This window comes from Suricata suricatta, chromosome 14 (assembly GCF_006229205.1).
Source record: "Suricata suricatta isolate VVHF042 chromosome 14, meerkat_22Aug2017_6uvM2_HiC, whole genome shotgun sequence".
Lineage (NCBI taxonomy): Eukaryota > Metazoa > Chordata > Mammalia > Carnivora > Herpestidae > Suricata > Suricata suricatta.
In genome coordinates this window covers 2,167,762-2,181,971 of record NC_043713.1, presented here as the reverse complement: position 1 = coordinate 2,181,971, position 14,210 = coordinate 2,167,762, and the positions used below count along the sequence as shown (strand labels likewise).

At 56.3% G+C, this 14,210-nt stretch overlaps 1 protein-coding gene across 1 annotated transcript in view; it reads right to left on the bottom strand.

Moving 5' to 3' along the window:
* MBP (myelin basic protein) overlaps nucleotides 1–14,210 on the bottom strand; it is an 84,751-nt gene that overhangs the window by 12,279 nt on the left and 58,262 nt on the right. The gene's annotated exons all lie outside the window — the stretch shown is intronic.

The following is a 14,210-nucleotide window of genomic DNA, read 5'->3' as shown; positions in this document are numbered from 1 at the left end:
CCCCCCCCCCCCCCCCGTCACCCTGGCCTCCATGAACAAGTCCTGTAAGTTTCCTGTCACATCTCTTGCATCCCGTCCCCTCCCCCAACTCTGGACCCTAACCAAGAGCCTGGAGCCCCTCCTCGAATTCCTCCCTTTGCAGCCCAGACTCGCCTGTCGAACCGGCTGTGCTCTCCATCTCCTGTCACCTCGCTTCCTGCTTCCTGGGATTTCCATGCCCACCTTACCCCTCAAAGCCCAAGACTGCCCAGTCCGCTGCCAGGCAGGGCCCGGGCCCCCTGACTGACTTTGTGGCCCCCCTGGCTGTGTCCCAACCCAAGGGGATGCAGGTGAGGGCTTGTGCTCCTGGCGCCCATGCTGCCCCAGCCCAGGGCCTTTCAACCCAGGGCACCTCCCATGGCACTTGGCTGGGGCTCTAGCCCCTCCCTCCACTGGCCAGGGAGCCATGCCCCTCCCTGGATGGGCTTCCTGGGATGGGCTTTGGGGCCTCTGTCCCCCGCCCCTGGCCCCTGCCCCCTCCCCCACATCACTCTCCGGGGTCTCCTGTTCGAACGTGGCACCCCCAGGGGGTCCTTCGCCTCCCACGCTGCTCATTCGTGATCTTCCCGAGGGTGCGGCGCCAGGGGCAGAGTCCCAGCACTCAGGACTCCCTGCGCACACCTGCGTGGGACCACAGGGTGTCGGGGCAGGGACCACACAAGCTGAGCCTCAAGACAGGTCAGCAGGGAGAGCACCCGAGTGGTGCCATAGCGAGGGAACCCCTGAGCCTTCTTATTCGCACTCTTGCCCTCAGCTGACGCAGCAAACACCTGCTGCTTCTCGGGTCCTCGGCCTTCACCCAGGTTTCAACTGTCTGAATTCATCATCCGATCACATTCAGTCAGCGCGCCAACCCCGAATATCATCCTCCAGTGAAGGAGGGAGTGTAAAATTAGCCATTAAAAAGCACACCAGATGAACCAGGAAACATTAAGAAAATATCTTTCTTATAATATGTCTGCCAGGTGGTTATTTATGAGATACTTTCCTCATGGTCTGAAATAATTAAATCAGCCCCAAGTTCTGCACAGCTGCTTGCTCCTTGGTGTTTCTATGCCGTTTGTCCCCACACTGCACGCTGGATAGTGGCTTCAGAGGCATCCTGTACCTTTACACTCACCCACCCAGGAGTAAAGTAGGAAAATGTCTTATTAAACTTTATGTAGAGGTTTCTACAGAAATGAATGTTAAGTCATATTATGCAGACCTCATATTAGTAAAACTTAGGTATGTTGTGAGATAGTAACGGGAGTATTACATAGATGATTATGTTTCTCATGTGAATTATGCACAGCTCCTTTGAATGCTAAAAAAAATGATGTATCGTATGATTTTTACAATGAATATTTTGGTCACCAATCTTTTGAGGGAAAAGTAACTTAATGGAGCCCATGAAGTCGGTAAATTGCATTTTAGCTCTTAGAGCTACAAAATCAGGGGCCATAGCAGTTCACGAAAAAGGTAGTTGGTATATTTATAGCCCTCAGCACAGACCTAAGCATGTAATATTCAGTAACTGTGTGTTGGGTTAACACGCACACTGTTTAGATCACTTTTCATACGGAGCCTCACACAAAGAATTGATTTTAAGTGAATAAAAGGATGGTCTGGGAATCACACACTTCTGTCATATGTCCAGGGGAGACTGGCTGAGTGCAGACCTGACTTGGACCCTTGGCTCTAAGTGGTCAGCTGCACAAGTAATCTGTAGTCACACTGTTACAACCACATTGGTATGTTTTTAATGGCCTGGTACTAAAATGACACGTAGCCAGTCATATTTCTGTATACTAAGCAAAGTACTATATACTAAGTCAAAGTAAAGAGGAAAATTTGAAAACATTACCATGTGTAATAGCATCAAAGAAACAAAACGTTAGGTACAAACCTACGAAACAAGTATAAGATCTCTGTGCTAAACCCCAGGAAAGGCTGGTGGAAGAAAGCAAAGAAGACTTGAGTGAGCAGAGAGATGTACCATATTCATGGATGGGAAGGCTCCACATGGTAAAGGTGTCAGTTCTCCCCAAGTTGTTCTCCAGATTGAATGCACTTCCAGTCAGAGTCCCAGTAGGATTTTGTTTAGATATGCATGTATACATATAGACAAACTGGTTCTAAAACTATACAGAAATGCAAAAGAACCAAAAAAGACAAATAATTGTGGAAAAGAAGAATAAAGTTTGAAGAGGCACATCACTTGATTTTAAGGTTTCTATACAGTAATAATAATCAAAGGAGTGTGGTGTTAGAGGAGAGAGAGACACATACACCAATGGAACCTACTACATCCAGAAACAGGCCTACCCAAAGATGATCAGCTGACTTTTGAGAAAGGTGCAAAGACCATTCAATGGAGTAAAGATCGTCTTTTCAAGAAAATGTTACTGGGGCAACAGCTTCTCCGTCCCCTCCAAAATGAACCTCAACCCGAATCAGACCTTATAATTCAAAATGGGTTAACTCAAAAATTAGCTCAAAATGGATTTTAGATCTTTATCTACAAGGCAAAACTATAACATTTTAGAAAAGAACACAGTTCTTAGACCCAATACCCGAAGAACGGTCCATAAAAGAAGTCGACAAATTGAACTTGATAAAAATTTAGAACTTTTGTTTTGCAAAAGACACCAGAGAATGAAAAGTCACACTGCAGGCTCGGGAAAACATTGGCAAGCCACACATCTGACAAAGGACTTGGAACCAGAACATGGAACCCAGTGGTTAAAAAAAATAACCGAGTTAAAAATAACGAACAAATACTGAATTGACACTGCACAAAACAGGATGGGTAGGGGGCCAATAAGCACCTGAAAACATACGTAACATCATTAGTCATTAGGAAAATGCAAATCAAAGCCCTGGGGAGACCCTGTTGCGCATGTTTTTCAATGGGTAGAATTAAAAGTATCGACAGCACTAAGTGCTGGCAGGGACACAAGACAACTGGAGCTGCCTTGTGTTGCTGGTAAGAACGCAAAATGGTGCAGTCACTTCGTAAAACCATTTGGCAGTTTCTTATAAAGTTAACCAGCTACTTCCCATATGATCCTGCAATCCTACTTCCTGCTTTGAACGGTAGAAAGAAAAAAATTGTTTGGAAGTGATTTTTTTTCTAATGAATATATTGATCACCAATCTTTTGAGGAGAAAAAGTAATTTAAATCTTAACTGCTTCCTCAAAAAATTAACAAATAGAACTCCCCTATGACCCAGCAATAGCACTGCTAAGAATTTACCCAAGGGACACAGGAGTGCTGATGCACAGGGGCACATGCACCCCAGTGTTCATAGCAGTGCGTTCAACAACAGCCAAATCATGGAAAGAGCCTAAGTGTCCACCAACTGATGAGTGGATGGAGAAGATGTGGTTTGTATACACGATGGAGTCCTACAAGACAATGAGGAAGAATGCAATCCGGCCATTTGCAGCACCGTGGATGGAACTGGAGGGTGTTATGCTAAGTGAAACAAGTCAGGCGGAGAAACATACCACAGGTTTTCATTCATATGCGGATTGTGAGAAACTTAACAGAAGCCCATGGGAGAAGGAAGAGGAAAAATTAATTTCAAACAGAGAGGGAGGCAAACCATAAGAGACTCTCAAACACCGAGAGCAAACCAGGGTTGATGGGGGGAGGGGAGAAGGAGGATGGGGAAAATGGGTGATGGGCATGGAGGAGGGCACTTGTCGGGGTGAGCACTGGGTGTTGAACGGAAGCCAATTTAACAATAAATTATACTTTAAAAATCTTAACTGCAAACTTAACGTTCATAAAAAATCGTGTCCACGAATGCTTCTTAGCAGCTCAATTCCTAATCCCTGAATCTGCAGACAACCCAGTGTTCGTCAGCGGGAGAAGGGATAAGCCAGAGGGTGCGTCGGCACAGGGCGCGCCACCCCATGACGCGGAGCGAGCTTGGACGCACACAGCATCTCGCAGGCGGCAGCGAGGCGCAGCGCCCAGCGAGAGGCCAGTCCGAAAAGCTTGCCTTCTGGGTGATCTCATTTACGTGACATCCTTCTAACGGTTAAACCACAGAGAGGTGAGGGGGTGGCCGGTGCCCGGGGCTGGGGTGGGGGAGGGGGCGGGGGCGGCGTGGGGCGACAGGGGCGCAGGAGGGACTGTCCTGGAGTGCTGTGTCCTCACAGCGGCCACACAGAATCCACCTGCGTGAAGTTCACAGAACGGTACGCGGCCAACAGGGGTCACTGTGGGCTAATGCGGAAACCCGAGGAGGGCAGAGAGCAGGGCCGTCGCTAGGGAGCCCAGGGCTGATGACCACGCCCGCTGTCCTCACCCGCCGCTCCTCCCTGGACGCCTGGCCTCCCTCCAGGCGCAGGTCCAGTCCCCGCGTCTGAGCTCTTCCTCCCACGGCCGCCCTTGCTTAGAAAGTTTCCCGAGGTGTCCGTTTTCTGAACGACGCGTCCGCGAGGCTGCAAGGCCTGACGTGCCATCGGACTGTTCTCTCTCCATCAGCCTCTTACCTCTCCCCAGACTCAGAGAGGGGCGTCCGCAAGTGCAAAATGCACCGAGGACCACTCTTTCTGCCGTGGCCTCAGCGGAGCGCGCCGGCAGGGACCGGGGAGGCCCTGACTCCGAGGCCTGTGTGATGGGCGCTCGGGCTCCGATTTGCTCACACGAGAAGCAGGCAGGGCGGGGTGGAGGCACCCTGAGAGTCTTTCCTTCTAGAATGTTCCCCACGGCCCCTGGAGAGCCACCGAGGAAGGACAAACATTCTCCAGGGAGGGTGAGATCTCAGCGCATTTCCCAGGACTCTGGACCCCGTCTTAGGAAGGATCAGGAACTACAGAGCGTCTGGTGAGCACAGGAAGGAGCGCTGAGAAGCCCCCCCTGGTTGTCATGGTGACAGTGCCCTTACTCCGTGGGGGGCGGGTGGTGCGTGCTGTGTCTGCACCTCCCTTTAGATACGTATTTAGTTGTGGTAAAATATACATGAAATTTACCGTCTTTATGAGTTTTGAGGGCACATTTCAGTGGCGATAGGTAAATTCACAGGGTTGTGCAGCCGCGGATGCTTTCACCTGCCCAGACGGAGGCCTGCGCTCCTCAGACCCTCAGTCCTGTCCCTGCCCCGGTGCCTGGCCCCACGTCTATGCTCCGTCTCCGAGAACGTGACTGTTCTCCGTTCTCATTGGTCGCCCAGCGGTCACTCGGCATCATGGGCTCAGGGTTCCCACACCTTGCAGTCGGGCGGGACTTCTTCCCTGGGCCTCTGAGGCCAGATAACACCGTACGGAAACACCGCATTTCGTTTATCCGTTCGGCCGCTGACCGACACTTGGGTCGCTCTCACCTTTTGGCCACTGTGCCGAGTCCCCGTCCGACCAGACCTGGCGATGCTGACATGGTCCGGCCAGGCTTCCCTGGCCTCCGACAACTGGCAGAGGGGACGCCCACACCCGACTCCCCCCCCTCAGCAGCGGGAAGGGCCGCTGCCCGGCAGGGGCTCTGAGCTCCCGTAGGGCGCACACTGTGACCCAGATGCCAGATGCCGCGTGAAGGCTGGCGGGCTCTGTGGGGACGAGGGGCCCCCGGGGCCGGAGGGCTGTCTGCGCTGTTGAGGCCAAAGCCCTTGAGACCCTGCTCTGACCCTGTTCCCGGGACTTGGCCGTCAGGCACCTGAGTGGTCAGAGCACGGCGGCCTCTGTCCAGACAGCAGTCGGAGCCCCTGGAAGGCCTGCGGAGTCCCTTGAAAGATAGTGGGGTTTGGTTATTCGTCATAGTTTAGGGTTTGAGGGGGCGGGTGCCTCACCTTTTCTCAGCCCTCACTGCGAGCAAGGGGACCCGTTTGCTGAGACAGGATGGATGGGAGGGTGCTGTGTCTGCACCAGGGCAGCGCCCTGGGCCCCGAGGTCCGGCTGGGGCCAGGCCGGGCAAGGGCTGTGAAGGGCGCGGGCCAGGCAGCGGCCTCGGAGTGTACACTGTGGAAACCCTCGGGGTCTCGGACTTGTTACCTGTCTGGTTTCCTCCCTCAGACCCTCTTTGATCCTCACCTCTGACCTGCGAGTGGCCGTGGTGGACAGTGTCCCCAGCCAGGAGGCCCACTGGACCAGGGCGCCCTAACAGGAACGGTTTTTGTCACTTAGTGTTTAAGACACACAGTCATTCTCTGATGAAGCACTTTTGTGTTCACGAGGGTTGAAAAAAAAGGCAAAACTATTAACATCTTACAGTTATTTGTCAAGGCTGGCGTGTCCTTGCCCGTGTCCACCCCGTCGGCGGGAGCTCACTTCCTCTGCAGAAGATCAGGGGGTGCAGGGGGGCATTTGAGGCGGACCATGGGCCTCAGATGAGGGGCAGGGCGGCGGCTCCCTGTCAGCTGAGAGCAGAGAGGGAGCCCCACCCCGAGTCCCCTGGTCCACCCCCGAGGCTCGGCCATGTCGACAGGTGCCTCTGAAACATGGCCACCGAACATTCTGGACAAGTGACATTTGAAAAAAATAATCTATTTCTTAATGAAAGCTTTTCGGCTAATAAGAAAAATAACACAAATTTGTTATATAAAGACGTCAAAATTTGGAAGGTTGTAGAAGAAATTCTTCCACTTAAGGAAGACCTTCGTTTCTCAATTTGGTGGAACCCTGTTCAGCCCTGGCTTAACGGGCCTCAGTGCCGCCTGCAGGCGCCCTGAAACGCTGTCTCACGATGCGCCACGCTATGGCGTTACTGTGTTTTCGCATCATGATTAATAAATCAACAACGTCTTGATGGCAAATACCATCATGCTGAGAAGTTTCAAACACCACAGGAGGGAAGCTGGGGGCAAAGAGCAGCCATTTCATTAATTTGGGGGTAAACTGCTTGTTCCCTTAACCTAAGTCCTGGTGTGGCTTTTGTTTTCCCTCCACTTGGGATAATGTCTGTCACCAGCAGGCGGAGCCCATGTACCGGCTTCCGGCCCCTTCCGCATTCCCGGTCCAGACCTCGGGGAGGGATTTTTTCACTGTTTTCCAATTTGCCAGGGAGCTGGGGTCCTTAAACTGACCAGTAACGACAGGAGGTTGGTTTCCACCGGACACACGTGAGGATCAAGGGTCATCAGATCCGCAAAGAGTCGGTGCTCTGAATACAGCACCTGGTCTCTGAAAATATGATGTTTGTCCACACCACATTTGCATTTGGATTTGATTAAAGACCAATTGATGGGGTCACTCCCTCACAGAAGAAAATGCTATGTCTTGAAAACGTTAGTGTTCACCGTGGCTGGGGTACTGTGGTTAGGGGAAAAAGTTCTGGCTCTTTCTTTCTTTCCTGAGAGAGGAATTTAAAGTCTTTCAGTGAATGAAATCATAGCAAATCGGTGTCATTGGTTGTCTGGTGCTCAGCACTCACGGACCCGGGCGCCAAGAGGCACCTGCGTGCTGCTGCCCGGGAGACGCCCAGGGGCACTCGGCCTCCTCCCCTCTCGCGGCCGGCCTCCCTCTTCTGGACGGACGGGACTGCACGAGCCCAAAGGGGGAGCCCAGACAGTAGGACAGGTCACTGGTCACACGCGCACAGATGAGGACAGCCAGAAGATCGCCCAAGCGTAGACCAAGAGCTCAGATTAGTCACATGGTACATGAAGAGCCCGCGTTAGGATCTGTTCTTCCTGGTGTTCTACAGCCCAAACTTCACCTTCTGGTGCAGCCAGCCCCGTTTCTCATGGTCAAGAGGGTTCACAGTGACGTGACGACTTGGAATACGTGACAGCATTAGACCATCTTTTAATACTAAGTGGGGTCCAGCTTCCTTAGATCACGCGCATTAGCCAGCCCGACTTTGGGCTCCTCCACCCTTCACTTCACCGTTACCTGGTTGTGCGCACGGCCCACCTGTCCCACGTGATGGGGAAGAAATGAGCTCGGTGCTCCTCACACCAGGCTCTCTGCCCCCTCAGCCCCCGCTGTGCTCCCGGCCGGGTCCACCGGCCGCTCACTGGTGTTCCGCAAACAGCTGAGCCTGTGAAGAGAGGCCTGAAGCCCCCGGACACCCCGTGCAGCAGCCTCACCCTGCGCTACGGTGCCTGACGTCCAGGGACCGTAGCTGCAGGGACGCCTTTCTGCCCCGCACTTTCCTTGTTACTCGGGTCACCCAAGTCCCAAGGGTTCCCCACGTGTCCCCGAAGGACTCAACTTAAAAAGAGAATAAAGAAAGTGACTCGACTTGCTTCTAAGCTATGGGCTGTATGACTCTTATGTTCACCTTGGTTGTTTGTGGGACACACCAATGTCATTTAGCCACTTCATTTAGCGCGTGTGACGGCTGGTGTCCAAGGGGAAAGGGCGTGTGCTGGGCAGTGTCCTAGCGCGGGGTCCGCGCCCCTGGGGTCCTCGCTCCTGACCCAACACTCCTCACAGGCTAGCCGGATGCCCAAAGGGAAAGGGAAGGAGAATGGATTTTTTAAAACCGTTGGTTTATTCTGTTTATTTCTGTTTAAGTGAGGAGACTTGCCTTACGTTGCGTTGTGAAGGTCTGACGGGCTAGAAACGAAAAGGTTCTCGAGTAGAAGGAAAAATTAATGTGCGTTGACGGGGCCAGTTAGGGGTGTCCCTTAGTGCCCCGAGGACTGGGGACCCGGGCCCTCCACTCCTCCCTGCGAAATGAGTTCCTACTTGTTTGGGCAAACATGATGGTCGGGACAAGGCGCAAGTCCGTTAATGACGTGGGGCGTTTCAGCTTCGTCATCTTTGTGAAGGACGCAGTTCTGTGCACCGAAAGCTGGAGGCCAGTTTGCTCCCACTGCCCACGGGGAAGGCTCTGCGCGAATGGCAGGACCGTCGCTGTCATCCTGTGCCGTTCACGTGACTGACACAGCCACCAACCAGCCGTCCAGCCAACAAAGCTGGCCTGGACACTTAGGTGTCATCAACAGGGCGGACCAGGAAGCACGCTGCCCATAGCCACGGCGGCAGTGAGGACACTTCCGGTTCCTTCAGAGGGCTTCCCTTGGCGTCTCCGGAGAGAGGGAGGAAAGGAGTTTGCATTTTGCTCTTCAGCCCCAGAGACATCTTTGACTTTGTGGCAGTCCCGAAAAGCCAGGATCCAGGGAGCCATGCGGTTAACCTACCTCCCCAGCGGGGCGCCAAGGACTGTGACTGTGTCATTCTTGTTCTGGTGGCCGACTCTCGAGCAAGAGTGGGGTCGACACACTGGTTTTCTCTTGCGGACGTGGTAATAGGTCCGAGCGCGCTCTTGTGTGCGACAGTCTCCATACTTACGAGCCGTGAACAGTTTGCTGTGAACCCGGGCACGTTTCCGTCCCCTTCCCTCTCCCTCCATGGCTTCTACAAACGCTGTGTGTCCGCAAACAATCTTGTCTAAATGGTTTATCCTCCTTGAGGACTTCCTGAAAGAGTCCGGCCAGGAATAGCTTCCTCTTTCTATCCAAGACTCTTCCGTGTACCTGGCCGGCCACACCTATTTTCTACCATAAAACTGGCCGTCTGCCCCCTCGTCCTGGAGACCTTGGGGAGACAAGGACTGTGGCATCTTCCTGTCCCCACCATGGCCGGTGGCCCAGGAATCCTACATGTGCACCAAGGGGCGCACGTTTAGGGATAAAATGACAGGTCTGGCCATGAGGTCCTCGAGCTGTGACTTCCATCCCGTCTGGGTGGGCCCCAGTGTGTGGGGCGGAGCCCTCAGGTTCTGATTCCCACACCCCAGACTCCCACAGCCCCCAGGGTGGTCCCAGAAACCACCGACGGGCACGAGGGTCTCCTACAGCCTTTGGGCCATGCTCCTAGTTTTTACAGAGGAGGCAATGATGTCATTTTGTTCAGACTTCCGATACGCCTCAGGAGACAGGTGAGATTTTGTTTTCATTCTTGTTTTTGGCGCAGTCAAGACATTTTCGATTTCGTAAACTGCAGCAGAGTTCTTTTCTGTCCAAATGATGTGTGCAAGCCACTGTGTACAAGTTTAAGAATAGGTTTGCTCCTGAATTGTTGACTTAAGTGGGTTTTTTTTAAATCCGGGGCTTCTTTCTTTAGGCAAAGCTATGCGGTGACAGTGGGTGACTTCTCTCTATTTCTGGAGGACTTCACAGGCAGACCTTTGACTGAGATGGAGATTCTAGGTTACCAGCGACCGGCCTGGCCTGGACTTCTCCGCAGACCCTGGACAACGCGAGCCCTGGCCTGTGCAGGCTGCTGGCAGCAGCAGTTTGTGGTTTGGTGCTGTCCTGGCATTCAGGGACCACCGCTTTGTCCCGTGGTCGGAGGGCCCGGCTCCAGGGTCAAGAGCTTTGTGTCCAGCAGAGAATGAAGCCGTGGGAAACTCCCCCCCCCACCCCGGCCACTTCCCCCGCGAGGACGGCTCTGCCTCCTGTCGAAGGCGGTGCGGAGTGGAGGCTGGAACCAGGATCTCTGGGAAATAAACTGAAACGTGAGGCTAAGGCCATCACCCTGGGCACAGAGAGACGCGGCCAGCCTAGTGTCACAGCCCCATTGCCTGTGCTCAAACCGCTCATCCCGGGAATTGGGCGCCTTGGAGGGGAGGGCAACAGAGGTGGACGAGGGGCACCCGTCGGGGCAGGAGGTGGCTCTCAAATGGGGGAGAAACGGTGGAGGGCTTGCCGCCGGGCAGCTGGCCCAGCTGGGCTCTGTCTTCTGCAGCGAGCTGGCGCACTGGCCTTCATGGGCCCATTCGTGAGGAGCCCGCATGGGGACTTGTGTGCGATGACCAGCTCGTGCCCTCCACCTGTCACAGGCAGCCCCCTCCCCCACTTGCCACAGGACACTGGGGACAGCTCGCGGCTGAAGGAACGGCCGGCCTTCCCCATGGGGATGCTCCGATCCTCACCCGGCAGCGGGCACTGGGCGGAATGCGAGTCTGGCCAGCGCGCTGACGCTCCTCCGTCGCAGACTCAGTTTGCAGGGCCTCCGTGTGCCCAGCGAGCTCGGGACACTCCTCCCGGCGGGGACGGCAGGCTGACTTCCCGGGAGGGACGTGAACCAAAGCCATCTCCCCGGATGCCATTTCTGGGCTCGGAGCCCCGCTGTCTTGGCGGGCAGGCTGGGCACCGCAGGTTCGGGGCTGCGGGCTCTGGGCTTCCTTTTGGAAGGAAAAGGCAGGTTGCAGCGGGGTCTCCAGCCGGTGAGGCCCGCGGGCCCCGCTCTGGGGCCAGGATGGCCAGGCGGCCGCAGGCTCCCCGGGCTCGGGGGCTCCGGTCTCCACGGCTATACCTCCAGCGCCCGCCCAAGCAGCAGCCTTCAGAGTCAGTCCCGTCTGTCAGAGCTGTTTTCCGGCAACGATGAGGAAATGTGACTCTGAAAGCCCCGGGGTGGAGCCCGGGGGAAGAGTCCGGAGGCCTCCCCGTGCGCGGGGACGAGGGTCTTGTCTCCGCTGCGTGGGGTGCCGAGCCTCGTGCACAGGGGGCCGCGCCCCGGCTGCTGCCGCGGGAGCTGGACAGGAGTCACCACGTGCAGTCACAGACGAGCCCGAAAACGGCCGCCCCCCGTCGTCCTCAAAGGAACGTGGGCAATCCCTCATCCGACACGTGTACGTTATGGTTGAGAAACTGGGGTCTGAGCGCAGCAACCCGGCGAGCCCGAGGCAGAGCCAGTGAGCAGCAGGGTCCTGCCGCTGCTGGGGCCACCGTGTGTCCCTCCCGGCGGCTCAGGCATCGTATGGCCGGGGGCCGGGGCTCAGGGGCCTGCGTGCCCGGGGGCTGGGGCAGCGCGTGTGCCCCCCGCAGTTCTCTGCATGACACAGGGTCTGCAGGGCGCAGGCAGCACGCGTGGCTACTCTCACTATTGTGGACGCTCTGAGGTGAGGAAGGGAGCACGGGGCTGAATCAGAGCCTCAGCCCACGTGTCTGATTTATACTCATTGCTTTTCCACAGTCCCCGTGTGCGTGGTGGCCACCCGCACCCTCTCCAGCCAGCGGGGCTGGAGGGGACAGGGGCTAGAGTGTGTGCTGTCCCCTTGTTCGTGCTCCATGCCCACATGGGGGCCACACTAGGAGCGCTGGCTTCGGGACCCGAGTGTCCCACATGACACTTGGCACCCACAGCACCCTCTGGCCCTGGGCGCCCCTCACCCTATTTCCATCCCCAGGCCCTTGTTCACACAGAGATGCCAAGATGAAGACTCGGTGCGGGGGGGTGGGGCCGGCCGTGCAGAGTAGCCCCCCCCCCCCCGGGGAAAAGGATCTGCCCCTCTTCCTAGGAATTCTCCTCCATCCATTTGCTCCCTGTTTCTCTCTTGGAATTCTGGCCTTTCCAACTTGCTTTTGGGCTCCCGAATATGACGGCCTCCTCATCAGCTTGTACCCCCCTCTCCCCACCCGCAAGCCTCATGCTCCATCCCTGGAAACGTCGAGCTCTGTGTTCTGAGGACGGACAGATGTTGAGTCTTCTGGGATCGAAGAGCTCCCAGTGGGAAGCTGGCACTTGAAGGGCAGCGGCAGTGTGGGACTGATCTGGTCCCCTCTGATTTCATAGCGGTTTTCTTAGTCTTTCCCAATTTTCCTGGTGTGTTTGCAGAGAGGCTGAGAGACTGACCAGGACAGAGAGAGACAAGGCTGTTCTGGAAGGTCGGGGCACAGATGGCTGCTCGGCAGGGCTCACCGATCCTGCTGGGGTTTGCAAACCACAGGGGAGGGAAGGCCCCTGGGTTCTGAGAGCTGGGGGGTCCGCCATTTATTCTGTGGTTTCATCCCACGGCTTCCCTTCCCTCCATGAGCCTGTTCCTCGTGCTGCTGGTCACAGATCCCGTGCAGTGTATTCTGAAGCCATGAAGTGTGGCCCTCGAATGCCTTCCCGGTGCCAGTGGCTTCACACCTGTCTCCAGTAACCACGCCCACCTTCTTGAAATAAACAGGAACCCCAAACTGCTGGAGGGAGAAGGTCCAAGTAGTTGGGAGCTCTTGCTTAGAGAGAAGACCCCAGGCCGAGAACAGTGGGGCATGCCACCTGCTGAGGCCTCTCTGCAGAAGCGGGGGTCCTCAGGCCTCCTCCCCTCAGCCCCCAGGCGCACCTGACGCAGAAGCACCTCCTGAAAAGAATTTCCTGCGAAGCGGACCCGCCATGTGGGTCACGGAGGGGATGGCGCTTGGGAGTCAGCCCGTGAGGGGCCTCCGCCATCACTGAGGACTTTGCGGAGCCCACGGGTTTGGTCTGTGTGTGGCGACGTTGGCCTTGGTTTTGGCTCAGGCTCTGTCTCGGACCCCCGTCCCTTGACAGGCCTGTGAACGCCACCCACGTGCGTGCACAGCTCTCCGGTACTTTCCCGTTTTAACAGCCTTCTCGTGTGTGTCCTCCAAAGCCAACCCCAATCCTATTTGGACCGGAAGGGGGTCTGCATGGACCAGCGAGGGATAAATCAGAGGACCCGTCGCCAGAAGCTTGCAGTGCGTCCTGTGTACCTGGCGGCGTGTCCACTGGTGGCCCCGCAAAGACCCTGCTGTGCAGGATATTTCTCTTTCCAGGCAGGTGTTCTTAACGCATGCGCAGAAGTCAGCCTGGGGTGAGGAGGTGGGGAGAGGGGTGCTGCTTTTTCCTCTCCAAGCAGCTTTTTAAAAGAGGAAAACCGACATTCCATTGAAAGTTTCTTAACATGGCCCGGGAGCACAGCCGGCTTCCTCTACTTCGCATCCGCATCCGGGCCTTCCTGCAGCCTCCTGGGGGAGGGGAGGACGGGACGGGGCGGGGTGGGGCGGAGTCGGGGGAGGGGGTTTGCAGGCTCCAGCGAGCAAGGCGGCTTCTGGCTTCTCGCCTGCAAGGGGCTCGCTGCTGTCCCTCCCGTCGTCCCCCTCGCTGCCCTGGCGCTGGCGCTCCGGGTGGCTTTCCCCGCGTCCCCGAGTGCGCGGCTCCTGGAGAGGGCTTCGGCCTTGACCCCCACGTCCCCGAGTGCGCGGCTCCTGGAGGGGGCTTCGGCCTTGACCCGGAGCCGCTGGGAAGGGCCTTTCGGAGAGCAGAGCAGGGGCTGAGAGGCCGCAGCCTGGGACGCCCTGCGCGGGGCCTCCCGCACGTGGGGACCGCAGGCTGCCTGCCGCCACCGCTTCCAGGCGCCGGTTCCCCACTTTCTGCGTTTTCCCTGCTGAAAAGCCCAGGCCCCCGCCCGCGCACCTGTCCCCGAGCGCGACTCCCGCGGGCCTGGAGCCTCCAGCTCCCGCCGCCGCTGGCCGTCCCGACGCGCCCTGGGCTCTAGGCGTCCACG